Below are 24,491 nucleotides of genomic sequence, written 5' to 3' on the forward strand. Positions count from 1 at the left end.
TAATATGGTTGGTTGCATGCTTCCCTAGATTTATATTTATATTTTATTGAATAAGCTAATGTAAACGATTTGCGAGGGTTCATTGAAAGTTAGTAAATGTAAGATTTAAATTAAAATGTATTTTATGCATTCACATACCAAGAGTGGAGGAGAGCAAGTTAATCATCAGCAATGCTAGGAACTTCACCTCTAGTCATTATCCCATCTTCTTTGTCTACTACATTTAAGAGTAACATCACATCAGATAGCTATCCCCTAACTGCTCTTTTGGTGTGCAGCTATTTCGCCTAGTTGACGCCCACATACACATACAGGCTTGGCTCGGACCATTGTAGATTTGTTCTGAATGTAGAGATTTTAGAAAGCCACTGCTGCCCCTATCCGACAGTAGTTTAATTTCCTGAGGCAAATAGGAACAGGCAGTTGAAATCCAACTGCCTGATCTTTATCTTCCTTCCATCTTTTTCTGATCGACATTTTTATCCTATTTTCTGCACATGACTATGGGGGTGGCCACATTGCCTTAGCGCCATTGAGCTCCATTAAGAGATATGCTTTACAGCAGCCTCATGAGCCATAGACACAATGATCCAGGGTGGACCTATTGACTTCTGAGGGAGGGTGTTGTGGGCATGTTCTGTGCAGAGGTCATTCTGCAAGGAGGGAGAGAAGGTAAGCTGTAATAATCACTAATTGTGAATGATGGGCCTTGTGTTATCTATATATGATTCACCTTTATTATAATACTGCCTGTCACGATGAAATGACTACTGAAAAGTGATCACTACAGAACAGGATGCGTCAATCTATTGTGAAACTTAATGGACGGACTAAAAACTCTGAGATTTCATGATCTTTTTAAATATACATAGTAACATGGAACATTAAAAAAAACTATAAAAAAATATTTAAAATGTGCTTAAGATAGAAACTTGATTTGAACAGTACAATAGGTTACACTATTTTCTGATAACACATTCCTCTTATGGGTGAATGCACGCGGGCGGATTTGAATTGCGGAATCTGGAGCAGGCGACCGCCTCTGGATTCCGCAGCAAATACTGCCCATAGCATACAATGCAAAATTGATTCTTCATGCACACGAGCGGAAACCAATTGTGGATAAAAAATCGCAGCATGCTCCATTTTTCCTGTGGATTCTGCACGGGTGCCATTGAAGTCAATGGAAGCTGTCCAACCTGGGACCCAGATTCCGCAGGAAAAGCAGGAGTTTTAAAAATCAATCTGTACTGCGCCTACCCAACGGTCACAGAAGAAAATGAAAGCCAGTATGCGCGGACGCTGCTGCTGCCAAGGCTGGATTCCACTGCAGGATTCCGCAGGCAGAATCTGACCCGCTCGTGTGCATGCTGCCTATAAAGCATTTGTCATTACTTAGTAGTTAGAGATGAGCGAGCGTACTCGTCCGAGCTTGCTACTCGTTCGAGTATTAGGGTACTCGAGATGCTCATTACACAAGACGAACACCACGCGGTACTCAAGTCAATTGCATTTCCCTTCCCCGCATGTTTAGCGCCATTTTCTAGCCAATAAACATGCGGGGATGGCATTACCACTTCCTGCTGTGACGTGCCAACCCTCTCCCCCCCACAGTAGTGAGTGGCTGGGCCGATCAGATGAACGCTGAGTACTTAAACTGGTCCCGCCTGTGGCTTGCCTCAGACACATGCTGGCAGTGGCTAGGGAAAGTGCTGATGCTTATACAGGGTAAGGGTTAGCATAGGATCCTCTCTACAAGAACCCCGACGGTCCTTCTTATGGCTACTCCTCATCGTGTGCATTACTGTTCTGGCTGGCTGGGAGCAGTAATGTACCAATTTTTTTTTTTAAGCATCTAGGTCTGTGCAGAGCATTACAGGTTTATTGTTCTCAGTCTGCAGTGCATTAGACCGAGGTCTCACCATGAAACAGTACTCTAATATCTCCTAGGCCACTGCTAATTATTTCAGTTATATCGTTCTATGTCTACAGTGCATTACACAGAAGTCTCACCATGAAACAGTACTCTAATATTTCCTGGGCCACTGCAAAGTATTTCAGTTATACCGTTCTATGTCTGCATTGCATTAGAAAGAGGTTTCACCATGAAACAGTACTGTAATATCTCCTAGGCCTCTGCAAAGCCTTTTAGTTATACCGTTCTCAGTCTGCAGTGCATTAGACAGAGGTCTCACCGCTAAAGAGTACTCTAATATTTCCTAGGCCACTGCAAAGCCTTTCAGTTATACCGTTCTCAGTCTGCAGTGCAATACGCAGAGTTTAGGGACAGCGCTGCTGAGATAGGGAATGTTTTACAGTCGGGATCCTCTCTACAAGAACCCCAACAGTCCTTCTTAGGGGTATTCCTCACTGTGTGCATTATAGTTGTGGCTGGCTGGGAGCAGTAGTACACCCTTCTTTTTTTTTTAAAGCATCTTGGTCTGTGCAGAGCATTACAGTTATACCGTTCTCAGTCTGCAGTGCATTAGGCAGAGGTCTCACCGTGAAACAGTACTCTAATATTTCCTAGGCCACTGCAAAGCATTTCAGTTATACCGTTATCAGTCTGCACTGCATTAGACCGAGGTCTCACCGCGAAACAGTACTGTAACATTCCCTGGCCCACTGCAAACTATTTCAGTTATACCGTTCTCAGTCTGCAGTGCATTAGACAGAGGTCTCACCGTGAAACAGTACTCTAATATTTCCTAGGCCACTGCAAAGCATTTCAGTTATACCGTTATCAGTCTGCAGTGCATTAGACCGAGGTCTCACCGCGAAACAGTACTGTAACATTCCCTGGCCCACTGCAAACTATTTCAGTTATACCGTGCTGTGTCTGCAGTGTATTAGACAGAGGTCTCTCCGCGAAAAAGTACTCTTATATTTCCTAGGCCACTGCAAAGTATTTCAGCTCTGCCACTGTGCAGAGCGTCTTACAATACCCTTTACTTGAGGGGCTTGAGATAGCTGCAGTTACCAGCACTAACCAATGGCTTTAGAGGCTTCTCCCACTACATACAGCCTCTCTTATCTACACGTCTCTGTGAGCGGTAAAGACAGCGGGTTAATTTTTTCAAGTCACAGCATAGAGCCTCCGCTATCTACAAGTCTCTGTGTGTAGTGAATTAGCCACAGTTGTCAGCGCTGTACAGTGGGGTAATTTATTTGGGCCCTGCTCTATTGAGGAGTAGGGGTAAGGGTCGAGGATGTGGACGCGGACGTGGGCGTCCAAGTGAGGGTGTGGGCACAGGCCGAGTTCCTGGGCGGAGTGAATCACAGCCGGCTGCTGAGGGATTAGGAGAGAGGCAAGTTTCTGGGCTCCCCAGATTCATATCACAATTTGCAGGTACGCATGGTAGACCTTTATTACAAACAGAGCAGTGTGAGAAGATCCTGTCGTGGATGGCAGAAAACGCGTCCAGCAATGTACCGACCACCCAGTCTTATACACCGTCCACTACTCCCGGCCTAGGGACTGCAACTCTGAATCCTCTGGCTGCTCCTCCTTCCTCCCAGCCCCCTCACTCCATGAAAATGACATATTCTGAGCAGGCAGACTCCCAGAAACTGTTCTCGGGTCCCTGCCCTGAGGAGTTTGTCGTGACCAATACCCAGCCTTTGGAAAGTTCCCGGAGTCCGGGTGATGAGGCTGGGGACTTGCGGAAACTGTCTCAAGAGCTTTTTGTGGATGAGGATGATGAGACACAGTTGTAGGTAGTAGTAAGGGCAGTAAGTACGAGGGAGGAGCAAACAGAGGATTTGGAGGAAGAGCTGCTGGACAATGAGGTGACTGACCCCACCTGGCTTGCCAAGCGTACTGAAGACAGGGCTTCAGAGGGGGAGGCAAGTGCAGCAGCAAGACAGGTTGGAAAAGGCAGTGGGGTGGCCAGGGGGAGAGGCAGGCCCAGAGCCAAGTATTCGTGAACTGTTTCCCACAGAACCCTGTCGCAGCAAGCCTCCATGCAAAGGGCTAGGTGTTCAAAGGTGTGGATGCTTTTTAGTGAGAGCGCGGACGACCACCGAACAGTGGTGTGCAACCTGTGTCGCACCAAGATCAGTCCGGGAGCCACCACTACCAGCCTCACCACCACCAGCATGCGCAGGTATATGATGGCCAAGCACCCCACAAGATGGGACAAAGGCCATTCACTGCCTTCGGGTCACACCATTGCCTCTTCCCCTGTACCACAACCTGCCACACAGATCCAATCCCCCTCCCAGGACACAGGCACTAGCGCCTCCCAGCCTGCACCCACACCCTCACCTCCACGGTCCTCCACTACACGGTCTCTCAGCGCAGTGTTCAGCTGTCACTAACACAAGCATTGCAGCGAAAGTGGAAATACGCCGCCACCCACCCGCATGTACAAGCTTTAAACGTGCACATTGCCAAATTAATCAGCCTGGAGATGCTGCCGTACAGGGTTGTGGAAACGGAGGCTTTCAAAAACATGATGGCGGCGGTCCCACGCTACTCAGTCTCCAGTCTCCATTATTTTTCCCGGTGTGCCATGCCCGCCCTACACGAGCACGTCTCCCGCAACATAAACCGTGCACTCACCAAGGCAGTTACTGGGAAGGTTCACTTAACCACGGACAAGTACTGGTGGGCAGGGCCACTATATCTCCCTGACGGCACATTGGGTGAACTTGGAGGAGGCTGGGACCGAGTCAGAGCCTGGGACCGCTCACGTCCTACCCACACCCAGAATAGCGGGTCCTACCTCGGTGCTGGTATTTGTGGTGTTTTATGCCACCTCCTCCAAACCCCCCTCCTCCTCCTCCGGCACCTCCACCTCTCAAGTAAGAAGTGTGAGCACGTCGTCAGCAGTCGGTAGCGCGTGGCGCAGAAGCACAGCGGTGGGCAAGCGTCAGCAAGCCGTGCTGAAACTAATCAGCTTAGGTGACAAGAGGCACCGGCTCCCGAGCTGTTGCAGGGTCTGACAGAGCAGACCGACCTCTGGCTTTCGCCACTGAGCCTCCAACCAGGCATGGTCGTGTGTGACCACGGCCGTAACCTGGTGGCGGCTCAGCAGCTGGGTAGCCTCACACACGTGCCATGCCTGGCCCATGTGTTCAATCTGGTGGTTCAGCGGTTTCTGAAAAACTACCCCCACTTGTCTCACCTGCTCTGCAAGGTGCGCCATGTCTGCGCACATTTCCGCAAGTCCACCATGGACGCTGCCACCCTGAGGACCCTGCAACGTCAGTTTCAGCTGCCAGAGCACCGACTGCTGTGCGACATGCCCACACACTGGAATTCTACTTCACATGTTGGCCGAGCTGTACGAGCAGCGTAGAGCAATAGTGAAATACCAGCTGCAACTTGGGCGGCGGAGTGGTAGTCAGCCTCCTCAATTCTTTACTGAGGAGTGGGCATGGATGGCAGACATCTGCCAGGTCCTCGGAAACTTTGAGGAGTCTACCCAAATGGTGAACGGCGATGTGGACATCATTAGCGCTACCATCCCGCTGCTTTGCCTGCTGAGAAGTTTGCTGCTAAGCATAAAGGCTGATGCTTTGCGGTTGGAACAGGAGATGGGGGATGACAGTATGTTGCTTGATAGCTAGACCACCCTCATGTCTATATCTCAGCGTGTTTTGGAGGAGGAGGAGGAGGAGGGGGAAGGGACTGCTGGCCACACTGCAGAGGATACCCATGCTGCTTGCCTCTCATCTGTTCAGCGTGTATGGGCCAAAAAAAGTTATCCTCCTAGTAAGGACAGCAATGTGTTGCATACTGGTACCCTGGCACACATGGCTGACTTCATGTTAGGCTGCCTTTCCTGTGACCCTCACGTTAGACGCATTCTGACCAACACAGATTACTGGGTGTACACCCTTCTATACCCACGGTATAAGGAGAACCTTTCCACTCCTATTTCCGAAGAGGAAAGGGGTACGAGAGTGATGTAATACCACAGGGCCCTGGGGGAAAAAGTGATGCTAAAGTTCCTGTCTGACAGCGCTAGTGGCAGAAGATGCAGTTCCGAGGGCCAAGTAGCAGGGGAGGCGCGGGGATCGGGCAGCATGTCCAGTGTAGGCAGGGGAACACTCTCCAAGGCCTTTGCCAGCTTTATGGCTCCCCAGCAAGACTGTGTCACCACTCCCCAGTCAAGGCTAAGTCGGAGGGAGCACTGTAAAAAGATGGTGAGGGAGTACGTAGCCGATCGTATCACCGTCCTCCGTGATGCCTCTGCTCCATACAACTATTGGGTGTTAAAGCTGGACACGTGGCACAAACTTGAGCTGTACGTCCTGGAGGTGCTGGCCTGCCCTGCCGCTAGTATCTTGTCAGAGAGGGTGTTTAGTGCAGCTAGGGGAATCATCACGGATAAGCGTACCCGCCTGTCAACTGCCAGCGCCGACATGCTTACACTCATAAAGATGAACAAAGGCTGGATTTCCCCTGACTTCTCTTCTCCACTGGCGGAAAGCAGCGGAACCTAATGATTCTTTTCTCTGCAACAGGAGAAAATGCATCCTCTATAACCACAAAAAAGGGGGAATTAGCTTTGTCAATCACTCTTGGATATTATTACTCGTCCTCCTGCTAAAACAACATGTCATCACGCTGAAGTGCCAATTTTTCTGCAGCCCAAAAGGCTCTATTTAAAAGTTTTTATACTTTAACTGAAACCATTTTTTTTGGAGGGCTGCCTCCAGGCTCTGTTACAAGTTAAGCAACAGCGAGCTGCATCTTTAAAAAATGTTTATGGGTTTCAGCTGCCCTCGCGGTTGAGCAATTTTTCAGGGATGCACTTGTACTCTTGGTACACCAATTTTTCAGGACCTTGGCTATACTGCTATCTAACTAAATTTTCCGGCCTTCGCCTACACTCTTGGTAACCAAATTTTTTCAGGTGTTCGCCTATACTCTTAGTACACCAATGTTTCAGGGGTTCGCCTACACTCCTGCTACAGAAATGTTACAGGGGTCCTCCTATACTCTTGCTACATAGATTTTACAGAGTCGGCCTATACACTTGCTACTGAAAGGTTTGAGGGGTTCGCCTATACTCTTGCTACAGAAATGTTACTGGGGTCCGCCTATACTCTTCCTACATAAATGTTACTGGGGTCCGCCTATTCTCTTGCTACAGAAATGTTACTGGGGTCAGTCTATACACTTGCTACTGAAAGGTTTGAGGAGTCCGCCTATACTCTTGCTACGGAAATGTTACTGGGGTCTGCCTATACTCTTGCTACAGAAATGTTACTGGGGTCCACCTATACTCTTGCTAAGGAAATGTTACAGGGGTCCACATATACTCTTGCTGCAGAAATGTTTGAGGACTTCGCCTATACACTTGCTACTGAAAGGTTTGAGGGGTGAACCTATACTCTTGCTATAGAAATGTTACTGGGGTCCGCCTATACACTTGCTACTGAAAGGTTTGAGGGGCTCACCTATACTCTTGCTACAGAAATGTTACAGGGGTCCGCCGATACTCTTGCTACAGAAATGTTACAGGGGTCCGCCTATACTCTTGCTAAATAAATGTTACTGGGGTCCGCTTATACTCTTGCTACAGAAATGTTACTGGGGTCCGCCTATACTCTTGCTACAGAAATGTTACTGGGGTCCGCCTATACTCTTGCTACAGAAATGTTACTGGGGTCCGCCTATAATCTTGCTACTAAAAGGTTTGAGGGGTTCGCCTATACTCTTGCAACAGAAAAGTTTCAGTGGTCCGCCTTTACTGTGGGTGCACAAAGGTTTCCCATAACGGTGTTCAGCTGCCTGACACATACACAGAATGAAGTGTGTGGGGACACATGGATTTCCCATAGCTATGTAACTCACGGCACCTTGGGTCACACAAGGTAGAGGCTGGGACCGAGCCTGACCCAGGGTCCGCTCACGTACATCCCACACAGAGTATTGCGGGTCCTACCTCGGTCATGGTTTCTCGGCCTTATTATGCCACCTCCTCCTCCTGCTTGGGGTCTGGGGATCAGCGCTGGGTAACTTGTATTTTCTCTTGTGTTACCACAGTTATCTGAGACACTGGTTTGGGCCAAACAAAAGGAGCGTTACTGCATTAATGAGACGTTCACAGCTGTACTAGCATCCAAGTCTGCTTGAGGCCCACAATTACTGAGGGTGTAGGCAGAGGCCGAAGTCCTGGGGGGGAAAAATCAACTGCACCAGGTTTGGCCTGTGGAACTTCTTTGTGGTTCATCCTGTCTTTGGAGCGATGAAAGCCATCATAACTGATTTAATGAGACGTTCACAGCTGTACTAGCAACCGAGTCCACTTTATGCCCACGAATACTGAGGGTGTGAGCCGTGATCCTTGGCGGGGTGAAAATGCCTTGTTTGGGCGCTCTGATTTCTTTATGTGTAATACCGTCTTTGAGTTTCATGGGCCCGCCTATGCTGTGGGTGCACAAAGACTTCCCATTGCATTGGTTTACCTGTCTGGCGCAAAGACACTGACTGACTTGGCTATGGTGCAGAAGGCTTTCCTATTGTGGTGTTTTACCTATCTGGCACCAATACACTGACTGACTAGGGCAGAAGTGTGGGCCGAGGTCCTGGGCGGGGTGACACTGCCATGTTTGGGCGCTCTGATGTCTTTATGGGTAATACCATCTTTGAGTTTCATGGGCTCGCCTATGCTGTGGGTGCACAAAGATTTCCCATTGCGTTGCTTTACCTGTCTGGCACAAATACACTGACTGACATGGCTAGGGTGCAGACAGCTTTCCCATTGAGGTGTTTTACCTATCTGGCACAAATACACTGGCTGACTAGGGCAGAAGTTTGGACTGAGGTCCTGGGCAGGGTGAAACTGCCACGTTTGGGCACTCTGATTTCTTCATGTGTAATACTGTCTTTGAGTTTTATGGGCAGAAGGCTTTCCTATTGTGGTGTTTTACCTATCTGGCACCAATACACTGACTGACTAGGGCAGAAGTGTGGGCCGAGGTCCTGAGCGGGGTGACACTGCCATGTTTGGGCACTCTGATGTCTTTATGTATAATACCGTCTTTGAGTTTCATGGGCTCGTCTATGCTGTGGGTGCACAAAGATTTCCCATTGCGGTGTTTTACCTATCTGGCACAAATACACTGACTGACTAGGGTAGGGCGCAGAAGGCTTTCCCATTGCGCTGTTGAGCTATCTGACACCTACACAGAATGATTTGTGTCGGGACACATGGATTTCCCATTGCTATGTAACTCGCTGCACCTTGGGTCATACAAGATGGAGGCTGTGACCGAGCATGACCCTGGTCCCGCTCACGTGCTTCCCACACAGAGTATTGCAGGTCCTACCTCGGTCGTGGTTTCTCAGGCTTATTATACCACCTCCTCCTCCTGCTTGGGGTCTGGGGATGAGCATAACCACAGTTCTCTGAGATACTGGATTGGAGCATTCACAGGAAGCATACAGGATTTCATGATACTTTCACAGGGTCACTGTATACCTGTGGTGGCTACTTTTGCAACACCTCCTGCTTCAAACCAATCTTTGGTGTTGGTATGCTGCATTGTGGAGATGTGTAGAAGTGCTGGCACCTGAGTCCCCTTTATGCCCACGTTTGCGGCTCCTGACAATTTTGTGATGGAGGCTGCATGGGATTGGAATGATGATCGTACATTAATTTATCATCAATTGTCATCAGCATTGTGGGCTACCGCCCACACTTTAAAAGAGGGTCGCTGCCTGGCCCTGCCAACTCTCTGCAGTGTGTGTCTCTCATCGTAGACGCACTTATAAATCGACATGAGGGTGGTGTGGCTATGAAGTGAACGTGTGGCATGAGGCCAGCTGAACGCTGCGCAGGGAAAGTTTTGTGTGCTCTGTGGATGCAGGGTCATGCGGGGGGTTGGACAGCAATTCCAGCATGTAACCCAGGAGAAGAGGCAGCGGTGACACCCGCAGGCGGTGATTGTCCTTGGTAGGGGCTAGTGTGGTGCTTAGCTAAGATGTGCCAGTGCATGTGCCTTGCTAATGAGGGTCTGTCCCAAGTAAATAGGGGGGTGACTGCCAGGCTCTTGACCCCATTTTGGCCTAATAGTGGGACATGGGAGCCTCAGATGCAGCCATGCATGCTGCCCCTGCCGTTCCCTATGCATTTCTGTGAAGCATCAGTCCCATACAAAAATGCTCGAGTCGCCCATTGACTTCAATGGGGTTCGTTACTTGAAACGAGCTCTCGAGCATTACGAAATTTCGACTCGAGTACCGAGCACCCGAGCAGTTTGGTGCTCGCTCATCTCTATTAGTAGTATTACCACATTTGTAGCAACAACCAGACATACTCACATCATGCTGTATACAGTGTATTAACAAATAACTGTTTTATATATTTTATCATTGCTTTATTTAATAAGAAAAGTAAATGAGCTAAAATTGAATTTGTTGTAATACAACACAAAGCAGTATTTTCCTGACCATAGTAAAGCTATTGTTTTATGCTAAGCAGTGCTTGACATTTCGGAGTTCTGATTGGAGAATGATCCAATAAAGCATGAAGTACACCTTCAAAGCATAATCATAGAATGGTAGATTCGGAAGGGACCTCTAGGGTCATCTTGTCCAACCCCCTGCTCAGTGCAGTATTCACTAAGTCATCCCAGACAGATATTTGTCCAGCCTTTGTTTGAACACTTCCATTGAAGGAGAACTCCCCACCTCCCCTGGTAACCTGTTCCACTCATTGATCACCCTCACTGTCAGAAATGTTTTTCTAATATCTAATCTGTGTCTCCTCCCTTTCAGTTTCATCCCATTGCTTTTAGTCTTTCCTTGTGCAAATGAGAATAGGGCTGATCCCTCTGCACTGTTACAGCCCTTCAGATATTTGTAGACCACTATTAAGTCTCCTCTCGGCCTTCTTTTTTACAAACTATACATGTAAAAGGCCTTATTTATTTTGTTGTGAGTCAGATGGCTCCCCACAGATTTACGCATAATGCTTTTATTTCTGCAGTACTGGTACATACTGCTCTAGACAATGTGGTTGATTTAATAGAGTTGTGCTTCGATGACCTAGAAACATGACAATTTTTATTCTGAAAATGGAAGTAATCTTTATTTAGTCAGAGAAAGCCAAAATTAATCTCTTGTAGCCACAGCAAGCGATGTTTTTGCCCCAGTGCTTCCATTCTTTGATATGAATTTCCAGAATTGCATTTTAACACAAATATGATCTAAAAAGTTGTTTTTAGATGTGTCAGAGATGCTGGTGGACTACAGCAGTGAGATCTAACTGCATACTACTCGGTGATTGCAATAGAGCCATGTTAAATCAAGATCTTATTATGAATAATGCTGATGCTTATTAATTTTGAAAACTCACTTTAATATCCATTTATTTCTCCAAAGTGCATTGATCAGACAAGAACTGGCCAGAAAGGATACAAAATGCAGAATTAAAATGCTGTAGATTATAGTCGATCTTTCAAGAGTAAATATTTTTGGGGGGTCAGGGTGGGGTGCATTTGAGTTATACATATGATTTTAAGACCCTTTGTAATATACCTAATCAAACAAATTGTGCTTAGTTTTTCTTTTTAACCACTTGCCACCAAAGCCAGTTTTGGCCTATATGACCAAGCCCAAATTTTTTGACCAAGAAAGCAGTGGATTTTAACCCTTTCCAATCCACTGTCTGATGTCTAAACACATTCTGATTAAAAGGCTGTACAGCTCCGATGTCGGAAGGGTATTCTTACTGTAGATTACTGACCACTCTGTTGTTGAGGGCCTCTCCAGCATGTCCCATATCGCAGTACTGGCTCTTGCCAGCAGATGGCGCCATTGTATAATGGCATAAAGAGAAAGCCCCCTAGGAAATCCTGAATCCAAAATTAGATTGCAAAGGGTTAAAAAGGATTTGTGCGTTGACATGTTATCACACGGAACCCATCATAATAAACCCATCATTTATAATTTCAGCAATTTTTTTGTAATTAAAGAAGAATAAAATAAGTGTTTTTAAGGAGCCAACTTTTCTCCTTTTGTTAATTTTGGTTGGTATGTTTTGTGTTTATTTAGAGAAAAAATCCAAAATGTAAAGAAAATTTGGAAAAAATTGTATTTTTTCAAATTTGACATTTTCTCCTTGTAATACAGATAGTTAATAAATAACATTTACCATATGTTCATGTTATATAAGCCTCATTTTTTAACTTTCTTTTTTATTAGATGGGCTGCTTGACTTGCCAATTTACACACAAAGACAATCTTTCAAACGATTGAAAGATTGACAGTTGTAGCAATCATTTTGCCGATTAACACTTTATCAGCTTCATTTGCATGTAGAAGGGACTCCAGGAGCTGTTTGTGGAGTAGAGCAAGTGGTTTGAGCTCTTCACACAGCTCCTTTGTTCTGGCACAGGCTGTCGGCAGAATACAATGTAATTTCCAACTCCCGTGCAGAACACAGCATGCGGTCCCTGTTATCTTCTCTCCGGCTAATTGATTTTAAGGACCCCTTAAGGACATGGCCTATTTTGGCGTTGAGGACACAATGATTTTTGGGGGCTTTTCATCTCCACTTTTCAAAAGCAATAACTTTTTTATTTTTCTGTCGAAATGGCCGTATGAGGGCTTGTTTTAGTGTAGCGAACGGTAGGTTTTATTGGTGCCACTTTTTGGATGCACAGACTATATTGTAAAACTTGTATTAATTTTTTTTTATGATCGCAGGGAGAGAGAACATCAATTTTGCCATTTTTTTGTGTTTTTTTTGACAGTGTTAATCATGCAGCATATCTGACACAATACATTTTTTTCTACAGGTCGGTACAATTACAAGGATACCAAAATTCTTATTTTTTTTAAAGATTTTTTCACTTTTCTGCAAAAAAACCCCCGCTTATTTAAAATTAAGTGTTTTTGTAAATTGATGTAGTCAAAGTTCTATAACCTCTAATTTTTCCATGTACAGAGCTTGTTTTTTGCGTACCCGGCTATAGTGTTTATGGGTACAATTTTGGGGTACATACGTTTTTTTATCACTTTTTTGGGGGATGCAAAATGAAAAAAATAAGCATTTTGCCTCCGTTTTTTAGGGTCTTTTTTTACGCTTTTCGACATGCAGGTTAGGGTGGCTTCAAACGAACTTGTGTGAGTGCCATACATAGGTGCGCATAGGTGCTGAAAGGTGCTCAGCCAAAGGCGCCCAGCCAATCACAGGCAGCTCTCGCCTGTCATTCATTCAGCCAGAGCTGCCTGTGATTGGCTGAGCTTCTCTTTCAGCAGGCGGGGACTTTAATTCCCTGTCTGTTGAAAGAACTGCATTGCAGAGCCGAGGACAGCGCAGTGAGGACCCTGCTGAGCCCCGGCAGCTGAAGGAAGGTGAGTATGTGGTTTTTATTATTTTAACACTACTTTGCCTTGTTTTTCAGGGAAGGGCTTATATTTAAAGCCCTTTACTGAAAAATAATTACTGGGTGCCGGCAGCTTGATCCCCTACCGTAGCAGTCATCTGTGACAGCTACGGTAGAGAATTCTTTATTCCATGCGGGGATTTAGGATTTCTTTGCCGCATCTGTCACAGATGTGACAGGTGCAGCGGGGAATTCTTTATTCCCTGCAGGGATGAAGAAAACATCTGCCGCATGTGGCAGATGTGCTCTTCATTACTGCGGGGGACACGGCAGCGGCGGACAGGTAACTATATTTTTATTTTTTTTTTTTTTTACACTAAAATGTTTGTTTTTCAGGGAAGGGCTTATAGACAGATATGGATGCACAAAAACACGCTCGTGTGAAGCCACTCTTAAAAATTGTGTTCACAAGAAATAGAATACTGATGTCAGCAGCACAATGTTTACCCATATAGGGCTGGACAGGTGAATTGCATAGCCACCTTATATTGGGCCCAATCCCAAAGAGACCACCACAGCAGTAGATCCAAAAGAGAGGTAAAGATGGCAGCAATCTGGTGCAAGTAAAACTGCTTTATTCCTCCAGACGTAGAAACAACATTTCGACTCTTGGCTAGTCTTTTTCAAGTATAAAATACGCAGCAATTCATTTTAAGTATCTGGCGAATATTATGTAATAACATCATTTGACCATATTGAATGTAACTCTTAATGGTTAACAAACATGACATGGTGTTCTCCTAAATTGTTTGCGCACACGCCGAACTTGACATGTTATTAAGCCTGTGGATAATCTCGCGATACCGGAGCTTGTGTTATCTTGAAGGCTCGTCTTATATGGTATGCAATTTCCTGGAGCCCTCTGCGCATGCGCGGTGTGCGGCACACCAGTACAACACTCATTAGTGATGGTGGACAGTATGTGACTTCCCGGAGCCCTCCGCGCATGCGCGGTGGGTGGAACGCTATGGAGCACCTATGAGGGTGTTAACGTGAGATTTCCCCTGCATGCGGTGCATTATGAGTTACTGACATCCGCAGTAGAGTTCAGCGGACGCGTCGGTACATATATGAGGTTACAAATCGCTATGATGACATCAACCATGGAGGCAATTCACCTGTTTCTTAGAGGAGGTAACAATTGTTATGACATGTATTGTGATTGGTTTAGTTATTTATGTGTGCACTATTTAAGGCCTTAGTCACACGGGCGTTTTTTCCCGCGATTTGCGGATCGCATGACGGATGCGCATCCACAAATCACGTGACCGGGGCCAAAAAAATCGCCCGAAAAAACTGTTCCTAGCCGCGTTTCAATAGAAACGGGCCGGAGCTGTCCAGCGCATTGAATTCAATGGAGCCGGCAATAGAGCCGGCTCCATTGAAAGCAATGCGCTGCGTGCGATCTCAGGATGAATTTTCGGGAAGAGCTTAAATATATAAGCCCTTCCCTGCAATTCATCCAGAAATGTGTAAAAATAAAAAAAAAATATATACTCACCTTGTCCCGGCAGACGGAGTTCAGCCGCGGCCGGCGGCAGTTCTCCTGAACTGCTCTCTGTAGTATTCAGCAGCCGGGGATTTAAAATCCCCGCCTGCTGAATGAGCTGCCTCTGATTGGTCACAGCCTGACCAATCAGAGGCAGCTCTCACTCACACCCATTCATGAATTCATGAATGGGTGAGTGAGTGCTGCCTCTGATTGGCTCAGCGCAGGGACCAATCAGGGGCAGCTCTCAGCTGTCATTCATGAATTCATGAATGGGTGTGAGTGAGAGCTGCCTCTGATTGGTCAGGCTGTGATCAATCAGAGGCAGCTCATTCAGCAGGCGGGGATTTTAAATTCCCGGCTGCTGAATACTACAGAGAGCAGTTCAGGAGAACTGCTGCCGGCCGCGGCTGAACTCCGTCTGCCGGGACAAGGTGAGTATATATATATTTTTTTTATTTTTACACATTTCTGGATGAATTGCAGGGAAGGGCTTATATATTTAAGCCCTTCCCGAAAATTCATCCTGCGCTCGCCGGCAGCCCATTGCTTTCAATGGAGCCGGCTGTATTGCCAGCTCCATTGAATTCAATGGGCAAACATCGTTCTTCTCTGCCACAGCTGTTACAGCTGTGGCAGAGAAGAATTATTTGTCTAGTATATGTTCTCAATGGGGTCGGCGCTGCTGCCGCCGGCCCCATTGAGCGCATATAGAGAAGAGAACAGGAATCGCAGATCGCAGATAGGTGCGATCTGCGATTCCGGTTCTATAATTTATCGGACAAGCGCATAAAAAGCGCTCATGTGTCCGATACCATTGCAAAGCAATAGTTTTATAAAATCGCCGGACGCATGCGCATGCGCAAATCGCGCGAAAAAACGCCCATCTGACTAAGCCCTAAATGTGATATGTTGCTGTGTAGCTTATACTTGAAAAAGACTCGCCAAGAGTCGAAACGTTGTTTCTATGTCTGGAGGAATAAAGCAGTTTTACTTGCACCAGATTGCTGCCATCTTTACCTCTCTTTTAAAAGGTGTGTTCAATTTGTTGTGCGAGTCGTCAGATACGATGATGCCAAATATGTGGGATTTTACTTTGAATTTTTTTTTTATATTAATAGGGGAAAAGTGACATTCAGCTCCCACTGCCGAGTAGCACAAGATCTATTTTGATTTGCAAAAAAAACTTACTATTTTGTCACAAAGTTGCATAAAAGTGGTCAGAACTGTTAACTACAAGATAGAAGTTTTACATTCTTTCAGTTGTCTGATTTTAGCAATATATAGGGTCCGAGAGTAAACTGACTTTACAAGATTGTTAACGTATCTTTGATTCCACTGATCTGTTATATCTCCCAATGGAGATATGTCTCTTCTAAGCTGCATTTAGTCTGGTGTTTGGTAGACTGAGATGTGTTTTCTCAATAATCTCTCTCTTCACACTTAAATCTTGCAATGGGGTGTAGAATTTTCCAGTTGAATTCCCAGGTCACAGTTCCCAGGTGTACTTAGAGAAGTGGGGCATAGTCAGAATCAGAGCCAAGGGTCATTACCTAGAAATTGACCAGGATGCGATGAACTAGAGGATTAGAGAAAGACATAAAACTATGTAACAAAATGTGAAAAATATTCTGGTCCTAGTTTGAAAATGTTATTTCCTGTTAAATGGTGCGGTACTTAATTTGAAAGTAGTTGTTATACTCCAGAAACTTCGCTGCCACAATAATATAATAATATTTATGTATTCTAATATTTACCCACTATATTCAAATTTCTTTGTTCATATGCATTAAATGTACAATAGTATATGAAAACAAATTTCTGTCTGCTTCATTAGTTCGATGGATATTAATAAATATTTTTGCAGTAGGCCGGATTAGACTTAGTGTAAGAGCAGCGGAAAAGCAGCTGCCTGTCACGGTGACTCTGCTGCTCTCTTACACTAGGAAAAGAGCGTTTCTGGTACAACTTCTGACAGGTGAAAAGGGCAATTGTCAAATTTGTGACGCCAGTCCGTATACAGACCAGGGCCTGTGCCAGACAAAATAATAATAAAAAAAGAAGAAAAATAAAATAAAACATTTCTTTCCCCTGAACTGTAGAGTGGTACCTCAGTGCAGATGTTGAATTGTGGGAAAGGACTCCAGAAGGCAAGATCAACGGCGAACACATTGAACAGTTAATTCCAGCACAACAAGAAGCGTATTTAGTACAGTTCAGTGTTACTTTGCACTTCTCGGTACAATTCAGATTTGAATCTCCCAAAACTACACATTTCTAGGTTCCTTTTCATCCACTTGTAGCATTTGGGTAAAATATATGGTTCGTTTAATATATAATGTTGCTTTGTATCCTTCTATTATCTGAAACCCTGTAATCTTCCTTAATGAAAATATGCTATTTTAAACCTTTAAATGTGCAGACCACAAAAACATAGTTTTTGCAGTCAATAATCCTTTTCGATGTTTTTATGATAGAACCAAATAGGAAATTACATTTATAACCCAAGAAAAAAAAATCATGTACATATAATCAGAGGATAGGCCAAGTGGCAAAACCAAGAGAATAAATCAGCTATCAAGTGGCAAATCCAAGGATCGAGACAGAAGTGGAATCCAGTAACAAGGGCATGGTCAAGGTCAGGGTCAGCAACAGCAATCAGGAATAAGAACCACACAAAGTATGCATCTTGATCTAAGGATAAGAAGCAGTAATAAAAAGTGAGTCATAATATAAAAAGGTCGCGGTGGTGGGGAAGGGGAATATAAAAAATGCTGTATTTTTCTAAGAAAACATTTTATAAAACAGTTCAGTTGGGCTCAAAGTGCCCAATCTGTAAATCCAAAGACCTTCTCACTTACTGATCTTATTAATAAATATTATGACTAGAGATGAGCGAGTTTACTCCCTAAGGCACATTACTCGAGCGAGTAGTGCCTTAGCCGAGTATCTCCCCGCTTGTCTCTAAAGATTCGGGGGCCAGCGTCGGTGACAGGTGAGTTGCGGCGGGGAGCAGGTGGGAGCGGGGGGAGAGGGGGAGAGAGAGATCTCCCCTCCGTTCCTCCCCACTCTCCCCCGCCGCTCCCCGCCGGCCCCCAAATCTTTGGAGACGAGCGGGGAGATACTCGGCTAAGGCACTACTCGCTCGAGTAATGTGCCTTAGCGAGTATACTCGCTCATCTCTAATTATGACCCACTTTTTTACATTATGATCCTTTTTTATATTATACTTTCCTTTTTTTGCATTATAATATCTTTTTTGGAATTTTACTGGTCTGCATTTGAAAAACAAAATTGTGCTTACGTAAGATTTTTGCTTAATTTCCCCAAATGAAAGGTGCTGATTCCATATCTGAAGTCCAAAAATATGCCATGCGTCAATTTTTTTTTCACAAATAACAACTGATTGATTAGAGGTTATAAAGTCAAATATCAGGGATAATAAGAACTTCTGCAGAAGCGATAGCATGGAATATATTTGTTTCAAGCAAAAAACGAGTGTATCGTCTAACCAAGAGAATAATAGTAGTGTAAATTTTAATTGTTTGGGAGTCATTTTTTGTTTTTGGATGCTCTGGAATAGTTATGTCCAGGACTGTCACACTGTAAACACCAGCAGTAGTCTGCTATCATGTTTGTGTTCCATCCGCCTTGATATCTATGTTCCATGGTTTTGATGTCTTGGTGAAAGCATTCTCCTTGTTCCTCACTCATAGACCCTAGATTTGAGTGGAAGTAGTTCAGGTGGCTATGAAGGAAATGCAATTTAACACTCATGTTTGCTCCCAGTCTTTGAAAAGCAAAGTTGAACTATAGGGTTATAATTTTCAGCCCTAAAGTTGCCAACGAAATATGTACCCACATCACAAAAAGCAGACCACGCATCTTTTTCTATGGCTTCCATGGTATTAAGGAATTCTCTGTCTCTGTCTTTTATTTGCGGGCCATCAAATATGCCAGCTTTGAACTTCTCGTGTGAAAGAGCAGGAAATTTGGTGCAGATGTACTTGAAGCACTCACCATCTCGATCCAAAGCCCTAACAAAGTGTTTAATAAGTCGCAATTTTATATGCAGTGTGGGGAGCAACACTTTATGAGGATTAGCAAATGATTCATTCTTGATATTCTTTTCACCAATCATAAAATTCTCTCTAGCTGGCCATTCTGTCCTTGTATGATGTTCTGATTTTGCTTGGCTATTCCAAAGGCACAAGAAGCAAAGAAATTTTGGGGAATCCACTTTGCTGTCCTAGAAGAATCAATCCAACCTTCAGGTCACCACATAAAATCCAAGAATGAGCATTATATTTGATTTTTTGGAGATTCATAAGTTTTTTTCGTATTTACCAAGTGAGCAATAGGAATGGAAGCTAATATATTTGCATTTTGAAGCAACTGTCAATAAAAAGCCTCTTCTGCAGGTAGATAACTACCACATCTCATTGACTCAATAAGTCCTTTGTAGGCAATGCAGTATACATGCTCCTCAGCCATATGGAAATATTTCAGGAGATCTTTCTAGCCATCACATTTTAGGTCACTGTGTAACCTGTGCTCTAGAAGGACATCCCATATACATTCAGGAGACCACATACATACCAATACGACAATAAATTATAAGTTCGCTCACATTACGTTTTTACTGTAACAGTTTATTAGTAAACAGTGTTTTGCGGAAAAACTAGACGTGACTGGAGAAAAGAGATGTGATTTTTGGATTCAGCACACCAAAATACATAAAAAACACATGTTATCTTGTAGTCAGCAAAAATGATGTGGACCAGTGTAATACCTTTTTATAATATTCCGTTTTTAGGATATGGTATTCTCCTTTTGCTGTGTTATAAAATTGCTTTTTGGAGATTTGCTATTATTCCTTTTTTTGTGTATAACAGCTCTTGTTCTACATGGTAATATCTATAGTGATGAGCGAGCATACTTGCTAAGGGCAATTGCTCGAGCGAGCATTGCCCTTAGGGAGTACCAGCCCGCTCGAGAGAAAAGGTTCGGGTGCCGGCGGCGGGCAGGGAGCTGCGGGGGAGAGCGGGGAAGAACGGAGGCGAGATCTCTCTCTTCCTCTCTCCCCCCCCGCTACCCCCTGCTGACTGCCGCAACTCACCGCTCCCCCGCGCCGGCAGCCGAACCTTTTCTTTCGAGCAGGTAGTTACTCGCTAAGGGCAATGCTGACTAGAGCAATTGCCCTTAGCGAGTATGCTCGCTCATCTCTAGATATCTACGGTATAGAATTAACATTTTATTATTATTGGTGTTTACATGTGATTTGTATATGTTTATAGATAGAATATCCTCATTATGATGCAAGTAGAATGGATAGATTTTCTGCCTTATGGAACATTGAGAAATGATTCTAAGGGCCAACTGGGAGTTTGCGGCTGGGAGTTTTATACAATGTGATTGGAGCATTTTTTAATAAAGGAAATGAGGTATGAATGCTGATTGGAAATTTTGTACCATGTGACCTTATTCTTTTTGAATGGGAAGAATGTGTAATTTCTAATTGGCTGAAAAGAACCATGTGACTTGATTTTAAATTTTTGAGCCACTATTTAACTTTCTTGGAGTTCGACCACACCTCAGATTGGAAACAAGGTTGGGAACACTAGTAGAGCTTTTTGATGCGTTTTTGAATTCATTGTCTCCTCAAATCCTGCATAGATCAGTGAGCCGTATAGATCTGATATTCACAGAAGAATTGACTCCATCTTTTATCACCAGCCCTGTATGCTAAAACAATCGCAGTTACTTGCATTTTATTTTGCGCTCATAGGCTTCTGAGGTGTAAATCCGCCAGATTATATATCAACTCAGACATGGGTCAGTCATGAGACACCATACACATAAGTATGTGTAGGGTTGAGTCTTATTTTAGATATGAACTTTCACAGATATAGACTAAAAATGACGATTTTTGTTGGGAAAATCAATTAAAAGGGAAGGGCGCCTGCGCCTAGCGCGTCATGGCGTAACGACAGCCTGATTAACTACCGTACACATTTCTAGCCAATTGAGGGATGATACTCTAGCGGCACATTAGTTGACTAACATAGTGTTAACTCTGATCACTCACACATACCTACTAGTGCCACTACTCAATCGCTATCATATCCGACAAGCACCATCTCTATAGGGATTTTCTATGCTTTGAGAAGCTATTCAGAATTTTTTTGCCAATTTGGCATAAGCTCCTGATGAACTGCTCTTTATTGGAAAGGGAAACGCGTCAAGCAACTCACTTGAGCAATATATTTAGTATTACCATTAATTTCGCCATATCCTCTCAAGCAAATTTCTTAGTTACCACCAAATACCTATCTTAGGATTGAATCTTTTCGGATTGAATAAGACTCGCATCTCTGTTCTACTTCTTCTATATACAAGGGTCTATGTCTACCCAATATATGCGTTAGCTAGAACAGCTACATGAAGAAATAATCATCACTCCCACTAACGAGTGTAGCCGGATTCAGACCACACATGTTTACTTTCGTATACGTTTGATATATTCATGTTAAGTAGAACCAGAATACTAAGGAAAGCCAGTCCAATCTATCATTACGGAGACTGTTAGGACGCTACAGCTCCAATATTTATGTTTCGTTGTCTTGTCGTCGTTTGTTTGTTGAAGGGTTGGTCCAGATCTTTTAATTAATTTTCCCAATATAATCGTGGTTTTTAGTCTATATCTGTGAAGGGCATGTTTAGTATTATATAGACTTTTCCTACCCCTGTGATTTCTGTTACTTTAAATATGAAGCTCTACTACATCCTGACAGAAGTCTAACTGTCCGCATTCTGCAAAATGATTAAAACATAGATATTATGCAAATAAAATGGACATTTGTTGTGCGGTTGTAACCTTCAGGGATGAGCGCTTCTCGCTCCACTTGGCAGACATTAAGTTGGCCGTTACGTTAATTGAGCCATTTAAATCTGCAGTCAATTAAAGCGGTTTTCAGCAACCATGCCGTAGAAACTGTTAGCTTAGTAGTAACCGCATTATGAAAAAAATGAGATGGCTTTAACTCTAGAGACTTTGAGGTTTATGTTAACCACATGAGCTACATGGATTGTTGGCAAGCACAAGATTCCCCGAGGGTCACACTTAACAGTGAGAAATATGATTGCAATTACACAAGCTGGTATACTAGCGGAATTTATATTATTGAAATTGACTTTATTAAGTAACTACATGAAAAGTAATCAACTTGAAAATAACTATTCTATTTCTACTGGTGTAGGCACAAGTATGATCATCTTATGGGCAAGATAAATACGAAATACTAAGACCAGTAAGACTGAAAAGATAGAAAATGCTGGATCATTGGTGTGTGAAATTTATCTATGAGTTGCAATGACTAGAAGGTTAAGTTCTGTTCAATGGACTTTGAGCCTTCCACCAGAGATATAGAGTCATATCACAAGGATTTCCTAATATGTCTTCTGAAAGAAAGCTCCTGTTAGAAAAGGAAAAAAGTTTTCTACAAGCTTAAGTATATGTTTTTTTTTTTGTGGGAAGCCTCTGCATAGAACAAGGTTGTCTACTACACTGCTATAGTAAGCAATAAAATAATGGATATCAACATATACAAGATCGATGGTTGACAACAGCACACTTTTTTAGCATCCCTTGGTGAATGGAGAACTATTGATACATTTGGCATACAGTTTTAGAGATTTCCTGTATATCTGCTGAATTTACCGCTCAGATGTGATATAAACAGAGCCATACCTGTCAGTGTCAGGATTCTCTTGTCTTTCCAGGAATTAGCCATTAGTGGCCACTGTTTCACACTTTTAAGTATTATGTTGCAGTTTTTACTCCTTGGCACTGGAGGTCACTGTTTTTTTCCCATAACTTGCCCTTAAACAAAATGGTCGATGTTGACTCTTTTGGATGCCATATTCTTTCCTGTTTTGGCCTACTTGAAGGGGTATTCCAGTTACGGAAAATTGCTGTCAAATGAATAATAATCAAATGTTATTAAAGTTTGCATTGTGGTTCTGCTTTGGATTTTGTGTCTGTAGCTTTATATACCATTACCTTCTTCTGGCACTTTAGGAGTTTTTGTTCACAGGTTGCCCTGGATAAGACCTGTAGACATTCCAATGCTGCAATTCAAGCTTATTCAGTAAGAATGACCTGGGATGGATTTTTGTGCATTCAGCTCTTGGGATTGGATTACTGACCAATTACAAGGCCACACTTAGTGGCGACATGCACAGGAAGAAAGTACGAATCAGGAAATTGTGTTAAATGTAGTTGCAAGCTGCATTCAGCAGGATCAGACGGCTATCTTGGAAATTAGGGATGTGGGGAAACATGAGAAATGGAGGGCAGAATAGGAAGGTAATGGCTGCTGGATTTATACCCATACAAAGCTATACATAAACATGATAGTTTACCTACCACAATGTATTCTTCACAAGCAGTTCTTCATCTACATTCAAAACTTCTCAGCTCATCTTCTACATGCATTTGGATTCTAGCTATGGCCCAATGATATCATAATCATCATTATGCTGTTGAAAGTAATGATTAATTAAAACATTTCCTAAATAACATAAATTTGTATTTTACATATCTGAAGATCAGACAATACTACATTGGTTCCGGGATGATCATTGTATATTGAAAATATTATATGATGAAAGCATAACTCTATAGAAAACTCGTAATTGGTTCCAAAGCCCGAAAAATGTCAACCAATAGTAATAAAAAGAAAGCAAAAAAAATAAGCAGATGAAAAAAATCCTTACAAATAAAAATCAGAAAGGGCTGTTGGATACTGTACATTACTTTCTATGTTGAGAGCAGAAGCTTCTTTAGTATAGTACACAGTATACTAGGAAAATAAAATGGAGCCGCCCACTCTTTTTGAGGCCATTGTAGCTGGGGATTACTGTAGTTCCAATCATGTCTAGGTATAATGGGAAACTGTTACAAACTAAGGACCCTACACAGTGGCGTAACTAAAGGCTCAGGGGCCCTAATGCAAAAGGTGAGCTGGGGCCCCCCCTCTATCTGTACCCATACCCATACCTAAACCATGCTGCACAGAGGCATAACTTGAAGCTTCTGGGCCCCAATGCAAAACCTGTAACTATAATGCTTTACTTATAGTACTGAGCTCCTTATATGAAGAGGAGAGGCCTTATGGGCCCCCTAAGGCTCCTGGGCCCGGGTGCAACTGCATCCCCTGCACCCTCTATAGTTACGCCCCTGACCCTACAAAACCCCGTTATACAATAGATCAAGTGGATGTTCATTACATGACACTACAGTTAGCACATTGGGTTCCACAACATCAATCGTTTAACTTGAAGGTCATGGGCAGTTTTCATGAAATGCAATTACACCCCTGCACAGTACCTTTATAATACTGCTGGTCCTTTCTGTGGTAGTAGAACTTCTTTGGCTACCTCAAATGGAGACTTTCAGCAATTTTGACCCCTCATAACTGCTAACAGCACTATACACTGTTGGAATGAGCAAACTTTTCAAAAGTTCATTTAGGCCTGATTGTCAAATTTCGGCAAAAAGTTCAGTTTGGCCCCAATTAGTTGAAATCAAACTGGAACTTCATCAATACCCCTTAAAAGGAAGAGGAGGAGGATAATTATTGGGTTG

Source organism: Eleutherodactylus coqui, chromosome 2 (assembly GCF_035609145.1).
Source record: "Eleutherodactylus coqui strain aEleCoq1 chromosome 2, aEleCoq1.hap1, whole genome shotgun sequence".
In the NCBI taxonomy this organism is placed as follows: Eukaryota; Metazoa; Chordata; class Amphibia; order Anura; family Eleutherodactylidae; genus Eleutherodactylus; species Eleutherodactylus coqui.